This window comes from Catharus ustulatus, chromosome 5 (genome assembly GCF_009819885.2).
Source record: "Catharus ustulatus isolate bCatUst1 chromosome 5, bCatUst1.pri.v2, whole genome shotgun sequence".
NCBI lineage: Eukaryota > Metazoa > Chordata > Aves > Passeriformes > Turdidae > Catharus > Catharus ustulatus.
Window position 1 is genome coordinate 21,752,253 of NC_046225.1, and position 9,103 is coordinate 21,761,355.

Sequence of the window (9,103 nt, forward strand, 5' to 3'; positions counted from 1 at the left end):
CTTAAACAACAAACCTATTTTTAGTGGTGGAGCCGCTCTTAGTAGCTGTGTCTGCATGGGACTGATAACCAATGACTATCTTTGGAGGAAGTCCTAATCTTTCCTTGTATACTCTCCTGGAGAGGAAAAGAAATAAAACAGTTTAAGCAAAGCCCTTAGGAAGGAATTAGGACACCTGCTTTTAAGATCTGTGGACACTATAAAAAAAAGTTTCCTATTTAGAAAAATTTCTAAAATATGAATAAAGGACTTGAAATAAGATTTTTCTAGTGCATTGCATCTAAAACCCACTTACAGTTTTGTAAAATGACTTATCGCATATAATAGGTAAAAAATATTAACAGGCGTAAATAAATGCAAAATGCAGGGATTCTACGCTGCATTCATGTGAGTATCATTAATACCAGAAAGATGCATTTCTACATACAGAAACAAAACAGCTATGAAGAACTCATGGTTCACAATTCCAGAACTGAGATGACAAAGTCACCTGAACTAAAGAAAATGGCAATTCCCTGGAAAAGTCACAGTTTTAATCACCCCACACACATTGTGGCTGCAGAGAGTTGCTGTCTTTAACTACTGATTGAACGCAGAGCCCCACAGACCTGGTCACAGACCTATGTCAGTTTGCAAAAATCTTAACTTTTTCACAGTTCTCTAAAGGAGTCAACTCCTTAATTCAAGGTTAAAACCATTCTAAAATGCTGCCTGACACCTACTAGGTTTATTGCAACATTCTGGTAGCAGAAGATGAATACCATAGTCTTGCTTGTTTATTATTAAACACTTACCATTGAAGGCTGAAAACATGACTGTATAAGAAAAATGTTAGAAGGCAGACAGATTCTTAAAGGCCCAAAAGGCATGTGTCAAGAGACATCAAAAGAGTAAGCTGCTATGCCTGACAGTTCAAGTTTGGCTTAAGATAGATGCACTAAGCCAGGAAAAGAAATATTTTTATTGGTTTGCATAAGGTAAATGGCCTACAATGACAAATTTAACAGCACGTTATTCCAAAGCATCAGTACTACAGAATCCAATAAATACTTGTGCAATTAGTAATTGCAATCACATATTGGTGCAAATAGTAACTGTGTCCTTGCTACACACTAGAGCAGAACATGTATTTTCCACAGCACAGATTCATAATCTCAGATAACTATTGTTGTTTACTTAAAGTCTACAGCATGCTAGTACACAGGTCAAATAGCCCATGAATCTCAGCATTGCTTTATCTGCATCTAAACAGAGGCAAAATGAGGAAAACACCTGCAGAGTTTCACAGCACATCACTGTACAGCTTTCTTCTTTTTTCCACATTTAAGTACATCCTTCTGTGCTTAAGACTTGCACACCTTTCCATTCCTATCTTATTTGTAAGCATCACTTTCTTGGAAGAAAATGATATCAGTGCTCTACTCTGACTACCCACCTTTACAAACTGGCAGGCTGGGAACAGATTGCACATTACCTACAGTTGTTAATTACATTGCCTCATTGTGAAATGAGAATTTTTGCCAAGATTTGTGTATGGGCATGTGTTAGTAACCACTCTGTACTGCTGCACTACCCTCACTGTAGTTTAGAGATGAAGACTTGAACACAATTTGGCACAGTTACTTAAGCTGGGCATACAGCCCTGCACAGGCTCCAACTGCCTGAAATGCCTCCCCTATGTAAGCCAACTGGCTTTACATGCATGGTTACACTTTGTACAGCAGAGGCACCAATCACGTTACTTACCCTATATGTGTAACAGCATCCCTGTTTTCACATTCAGTTGTCCATATTGCTATTTTATCACCCTTAGTTCTAACATTAACAACAGCACCACACACATCATCACTGTAGTCATCAAATGACTCCCCAATAAGGCACAGCAGCTGTGAAAGAGAAAGCAGTTCAGTCAGAATCCTGTTCTGTGAGCAAACACTCAGCGTACACAAGGACTGAGAACACATTTTACTGCCTACAGCCACTTGCCATACCACAATCATTTTCTATTTATTGCAATATCTTCTTGAAGTTCCAAATATTACAAGTGAATACACTCTAGTAGGGCATCTTCCTTCTATTCTGAATTTTCCATTCCTCCTGCTCTGCCACCTGCTGCAAGTTCTGACACAGCTGATCATTTCCATACTGCTACCTTCCATCCCATCTTGCCAATCCAAAATAAGAATTAAAGCGCTGTATTCTTCTCTCTAGAGAACACTTAACAGATGGACCAAACTGAAATTTTAGGTGTTTCCATTCATTATCTAATAAGAACCTGTTAAGGACTATTTGCACATCAGGTACATAAGGTTTAACTTCAATGCTGAAGTTTATCAATTTAGAGGTAAATCTGACCACAGCCAGATGGTAAGTGCTATCCAATGAAATGTTACTTCCTGTTGAAACAGCATTTCTATAAACTCTGAAGTGGACGTCAATGATCCTTTAACAGAGGGTCTGATACAATGCACCAATACAAGTGCACAAATAACACAAGATTCTTCCTCCCAGGTTTCTAGCAGTGAAGCTTGGAATTGGCCAGGAACATCAGACTGAACAGGGTCACAACCCTGCACAACATGCTAGCTGTGGAAGCAGTATTTAAAATCTTCAGCTTGCAACTCGAAAACAAGCAATCCCAATATTCAAAACCAGTTGTTTCTTATGCTTGAGACAGATTCACCTAGACTATGCTGAATTAAAAAAAATTAATTCTGTACACTGAATCTGCAAATGGACACTTGTTTCCTTCACTTCCACAGTGTATTAAATACACTGCTGTTATATGAGTTTTCTGGTATCCCTTGTAACATTTGGAAATTCAACATGTTTGCAATTTCTCAAACAAAGCAGGTCTTCCAGTACCCATCAGACCCACAAGGGCTGGCTTACTCAAGGAAATACAAAAAGGACAAAATGTGCTAATGAATCAATCAGGTATAATTAGACATGCTTTAAACATTACATCCAACTGCAGGCTGCACACAATCACAGTAATTCAAGCCATAAACAGTTAAGATCAAATCACACACAAACACGCAAAAGATCAACTGTCTTAGTTCACAAACAAGCAAAGAGTAGCCACCATGCTTAATAAACACTGCTCAGGGACATTCTTCATCAATGTTGCACAACAGGGAAAAAAGTCTTCTCAAATGAAGTCTAGTTTACTGCTAAGATCATTATATTGTAATAAAAATTTGTTCTAAAGGATGTTCCAAAGGAGAGTTATAAAAGTTTTGATTTCTATTGCAGAAAATTGGTTGCATATAATTACTGAATTAGAGGTGACAAGGTTGTTTTAGGGCACATATCACAGTCACCTGGGTATTTAGGCTCTGTGCCATTGCTCACTGCTAAGCAAAAGCAGAGCCCTCTCCAACCTTCAGTTTACAGAGTCTATCTACATGTTTCCAAGCCATATGCCATAACTACTAGCAGTTAAGACTCACAAATGCATTAGGCCAAGTACATGCAGCAGGATGTTAATTTGCTCACATGCACTCACACTGCCCAGCACTGTAATGCTCTCTTCAAATCAGAACTACAGTGACTACAAAGATCCTGAAAGTTCTGACATTTTCGACACCTCTGCTTTGATTCTGAAGGCCATTTCTTCCTTTCAAAGGGGTGCAATACTCCCTGCCTCTCACAAAAGCAAGGACAAAAGATGAGAGACTTGCCAAGACTGCTATGCATTGTCCTGTCTGCAATCCATGTCCCTAAATGCTAAATTGCACTAGACTGTCTTAGGCTATTCTCTCTCGGTTCCTAGACAACACATTTTTTTGTAATACATTTATTGCCATTCACACTAGAAATATATTTACCATTTAATTCTATTCCAAAGAGATAACAAAAATGGAAAAAAGTATTTTTATGGTGTGCACATACAGAACGAATGTGCTTTTATTGCCTATCCCAGCATTAAGATAAATACAGAAAAAAAAATCTGAATGTGTCTTGTTCAGCAAAGCCAAAACTTGAAAACTATTCACTTTTTAAAAAACTATTTGTAAAACAAATAGTTTAATCAATTTAATCACCATGTTGCACTCAGGATAATATATTATTTTCACAGTAGTTTAACAGTAATGTTCTGTACATTACATCGAACTCTCCCTGTTGCTGCCTGTTACAAGGAAGTATTAAACAGAATACACCCACATGAAGGATCATTATTGAAAAAACATTTCAAATACATCCTGTCAATAAAACCCTACAGGACACGGCTGCCAAGAAGTTAGAACAGTGTAGCACACAAATACCAAACCAGTTAAATATATTTTCACACAAACATAAAACTTCTCAGCTGCCACTGGCGCTTACTGTCTCTAGCCAGAAGCGATCAAGGTCACTTCGTCTCTGCTGCTTGTTTAGTGTAATTAGCCATCGGCCTCCTCGCTTGTTTTTCTCATCTTCCCACATGGGCTCAATCCCATCCTGCAAAGAAAGGTCACAAGTTAAATCAGACTTCATCTCTATTTTTCCTGAAGAGCCACCAAAAGGCCAGTGATAACTGGAACAGTAAGTGGAAAAGAAGTGTACAGTTGAAGATCCATTCAAGAATGTCCAGAAATACTGTCTCACACCAATATCAAACTTCCAAAGCAATCAAGTGCACACTAAATTTTCAGTTCTACAGAAGCATCACAGTCCAGGCAAAACAAAAGCCTTAGCTATATATTACATTTAAAAAAACCACCTGAGGCAACAGACAATGACAACCACTTGGTTTGCCTCACATGAGGCCAGAATGTATCTGAAAGTCTTTATTTTATGTCTTGCACTCTGTGCAAGATTAGCCAAGTCCTTCACTTATATAGATTTTTTTTCACTGAAATGAACACTTTTGGCAGTCTCTTAACTTCCTTCACACACATGGTGAAAATAAGAGGGTTTTCATTGTTGGGGAGGAAAAAAAAAATCCGATACCCTTTCCAAACAAGATCTTATTCACATTTTGCAGGGACTCTGCACTGAACTAAAGGATTCTGCATGTGCTGATACAGCAAAGCAGTCAGCTACTGCCCCCATATCAACCAGCTATGCTGGACTAGAGAAAGTCATTAAAAACTGAAACAGGAATTCTGTTAAGAACTGTCCACTAAGAATCACACTACAGAACTTGTGGCTGAAAACCAAGTGATCAACATGCAGGATAGAGTGGTGTCATCTCACTTTAAATATAACACCCTCACTGGCAGCTGCAGAGCTTAAACTACTTCATCACCTTTAAGAGGACCTCTTAGGAGGTCACAACTGAAGGACAGCAGTAAGAGATTGCCCGGAAGCCTGAAACAGCTGCCAATTCTATACCTGTTCCATGAAGTTACATAATTGTTACCACTTGATGACAAGCAAACACAGAACAGATACACATACTTAAAATACAAATTAAGGATTCATGCAAAAAAAATACAAGCGTTATCCACAGATATCCTAATCTCTGAAGGGCCTACAGCTTCTTAAAATTCTAGTAAGGTTTCTTGGTCACCTAGAATACCATTACCTTTCCAAACCCAAGCAGTGTGACATCTCCACTAGATAAAGCTGCTGGGTCTACAAACAGCGCACAGTCTGCTGAGGAGTCCCAGCCTGTGGTTTCATTTTAAGAGTGAATGGGGAACCAGGCACCAGCACTTCAGGGACTATTTAGGTGCTGGAATCCAGAAAGGAAGCTGCATGATAGAAGTACTACCAAGAGTTTAAGATTTAGCTTAGAGCCCCAATTCATGCTTCCACCCCAGTTGAGGCATATTTTCATCTACCAGCATTTCCTATTACTAGTCTGGACACTTCCTCAACATGTTCTAATTATCCATGTTTTGTGCACTTTTCAATTTCATGCTTAAGTAATATAGCATTTAACTGATAGTACAAAAATTAACAGGAGTACTGTGCATCTGGTGAGCAGCACCTGTAAGGAATACTTGGCAACATTGCTGCCTCCCACAGACATTCTAACTCATTTCACATCAGAAAAATTTACACTTAATTGTTTGCACAAACATCTCAAACCCAGAAGGAAGGCTAACACAGTCACAGATTAAATTCTACTGTGACATGTGTTAAAGCTTAAGTGCTTGCAATTTCAGAAGTAGTGACAACCTGATTTTCAGACAGCACCTGTTCGGGACTTCCTAAAAAAAATTAACACCTTTATGACATTCCCAACTGTGTCTGAAGTGAAGTATTTGGACAGTGTCTATAGTCACAAAACTATACATCAACATCCTTAATTAAAGAAAAAAATGTCGCAAGCCTACCTTAAAAAGCGAGTAGTCACAACCAGGCATTAAATTACTAGAGAGCTGGATATGGTTGTATAAACTATTGGAGGGAAAAGAAACAGGATTAGAAACTAAGCATTGTTTTAAGGTACAAAATTCTTAAAGAATTTAAGACATATGACCACATAAAGCCCAAAAATTAAGGAGCAATAAATAAAGTTATTTCAAAAGAACCCTATTTCTTAGGTATTTTTAATCATATAAAAGTATCAGTATTAAGATGTTCTAGGCTTAAAGCAGCAGAATGGAATAGGAACCACCCATCAACTGCTTTTAAACTCATTTTCAATCCTTCTTTTAAACCTAGTTCTAAGGTTTAGAACTGAAGTCCAAAGTTATTAGGAACATAACTCACTGGGCTTTCATGGCAACAGGTTCTGTGCCCATATGCATTTCATACATTCATGAAATAAGGATAACTTTTTATTTCTAGGGCTACTCCCACTGCTGAGTTTTTTTAGGAGAAATGCTCAACCTTGCTATTTGATACAGCACTAGGTATGAATGCTATAGGCCTGATAATTCAAATTAAGGACTCAAAAGGCAAGAACAGATGATAGAAAAAATATATATTCAGAATTAAATTTACTTACAAGTGTGCAATTCAGAAAAATAATGAAAGGAGTACATAGTGCCTCCTCCTCAAACAAGGAGATAGATGTCTTTTTCACCCCTGCACTGTTAGGGTCAGACTTCACAAAGAGGACTGCACCCATTATAGCAACCTGTAGCCCAAGACCAACTAATATTGAGGCACAGTTCAGAATCAAAAAGAAAACAGATTACTATGATGTTCTAACAATGAGAAGTCACTCACAGGAATTTATAACACCAGTTACAAATTTAACAGTTTGCCTCTTTGAAGTTTACCTTGACACTGAAATTTTCTCCCCAGAATAACACACCAGTTTCCCATTCCAACCACAAAGGAGGTGTAACTTAACTGCTGGTGGCTGATTTTATACCTTCACTGCGGACATCTAGATTAAGCACTTTTTAATTACCAAGACTCTCTCAGTTATAAAAGCTCAAAAACTCATCCTTAACCAACTTTAGTAGTGAGCTTTAAATAATCCAGCTGCCCATCACATAACCCACCACTGTCAGCAGAGTGAACCAGAGTTTGCAGTGACCCCCACAGTAGGAATGGGAAAGCTGGTTACAAGTGCAGAATCCCATTCCCCTGCAAGGACTGAACCAATAAAGTTAGTGAAAAGGCTGAAGCATTTTTCCTCCCAGTGCCAATGGGTCACTGATGGATCCTATTACTACACTCAGACCCCATCTCTCTCCATGAGGATCACATCCAAAAAAAAGTATGCAACAAAAGTAAGAACCCTACCACTCAGTGTAACATGGAACACCAAGACCAAATACATAATGCTTTTTTTTTCCATTTTCAATTTCACAGCATTTCACTGGCATTTTTTCCATGTTTCAGCATTATGGCAGACAAAATCTTGATTGAAGCAAGTGTTTGGAAAGTACAGGCCCACCTTCACAGGCTTTGCATTGCTGTTGGAGCCTAGCCACTCTTACAAACCTTTAACTCAGAATGAAGGTCATGTCTCCTGTAACCTTTAATGAATTTTTTTCAAGGATGCCATTAATCTGCATGAATCTCAAGTACTACAGTCCAGATTCAGGCACACTTGAACATGTTACAGGAGCCAGTGATCAATTTAATCAAGAAGGAAGATGTGGGGCCATGGAAGTGACAAGCAGCTGGTCACCAGAACTTACAGGTTCATGTTGCTATGAGAAAGCTACTGCACAAATTAAATGTTCTACACATCTGTCACATACATATGAATATAAGCAGTGTTCCTGCAAGACAACGTGCATTTAAAGGATGAAAGCTTCTCCATTTACATTTTCTTCAAGAGACTTCCCCTTTAATTTTACAAATATTTTAGATTACACACAAGAATTTGCAGATTGAAAAATCTTTACTTACGCCCAAAAATCTTCAACAGTATCAAACTTTGAGATAAGACGAAGATTTGCTTGCCAAGTTTTGCTCTTGTCATTTTTAAAAAACCAGAGTGCCCATCTAAAGGAGAACAGAATAAAAAACATAGAAATTAAAGTATATTAAAAACGCAATTATTTCTATTGTTATATTCAAACTAATTGCAAACCTTATTATGAGCATGGAGGTCAGTTTTCATCAATAAACTGCATGACCAATTCTTCAAAAATCAACGTTTGTGCTTTCATTACAAGAATCATGGTAGATTTTATCAATCCATTAGGTAAATATTTTAAATAGATTTTGGAATTCTTTTAAGACTCTAAACCTCAGACATTTCTCTTTGCTGTCACTGCTAAACTGCAATCCCCTACCACAAACAACTGATTATGGTCTAAAACAACACCAACTATTCAAACTGGGCTCCCTGGCCAGTAATTTCCTTGTAAAGGTTACATAAGCAAATTGTATCACTCCAAAGCTATGTATGACATGAAAGATTCCCAAGCACTCACATACTAGGAAAGCACAAATTTTAAATTGGAAGCTGCATTAAACTTACTAATGGCAACCACCTCAAATCCCCACGAATGGATTGTTTCAAGTTTTAAAATTAGGCTATATAAAGACAAGACTAAATGAAAAAAATCATCCCTGCCAAGCACAAATAACAAGACAAAACTGAACCTTTCACATAAAAATGTTCTTTCTGAATCTAAAAAGTATCATTGCAGCAATTTCAAATGCTGGAAGAGCACACCTAATGAGGCATTGAATCGAACAGTTGGGGTTTTTTTCTACTCTGATCATTTCAGTAGTGTTGAAATAACTCAGGCTA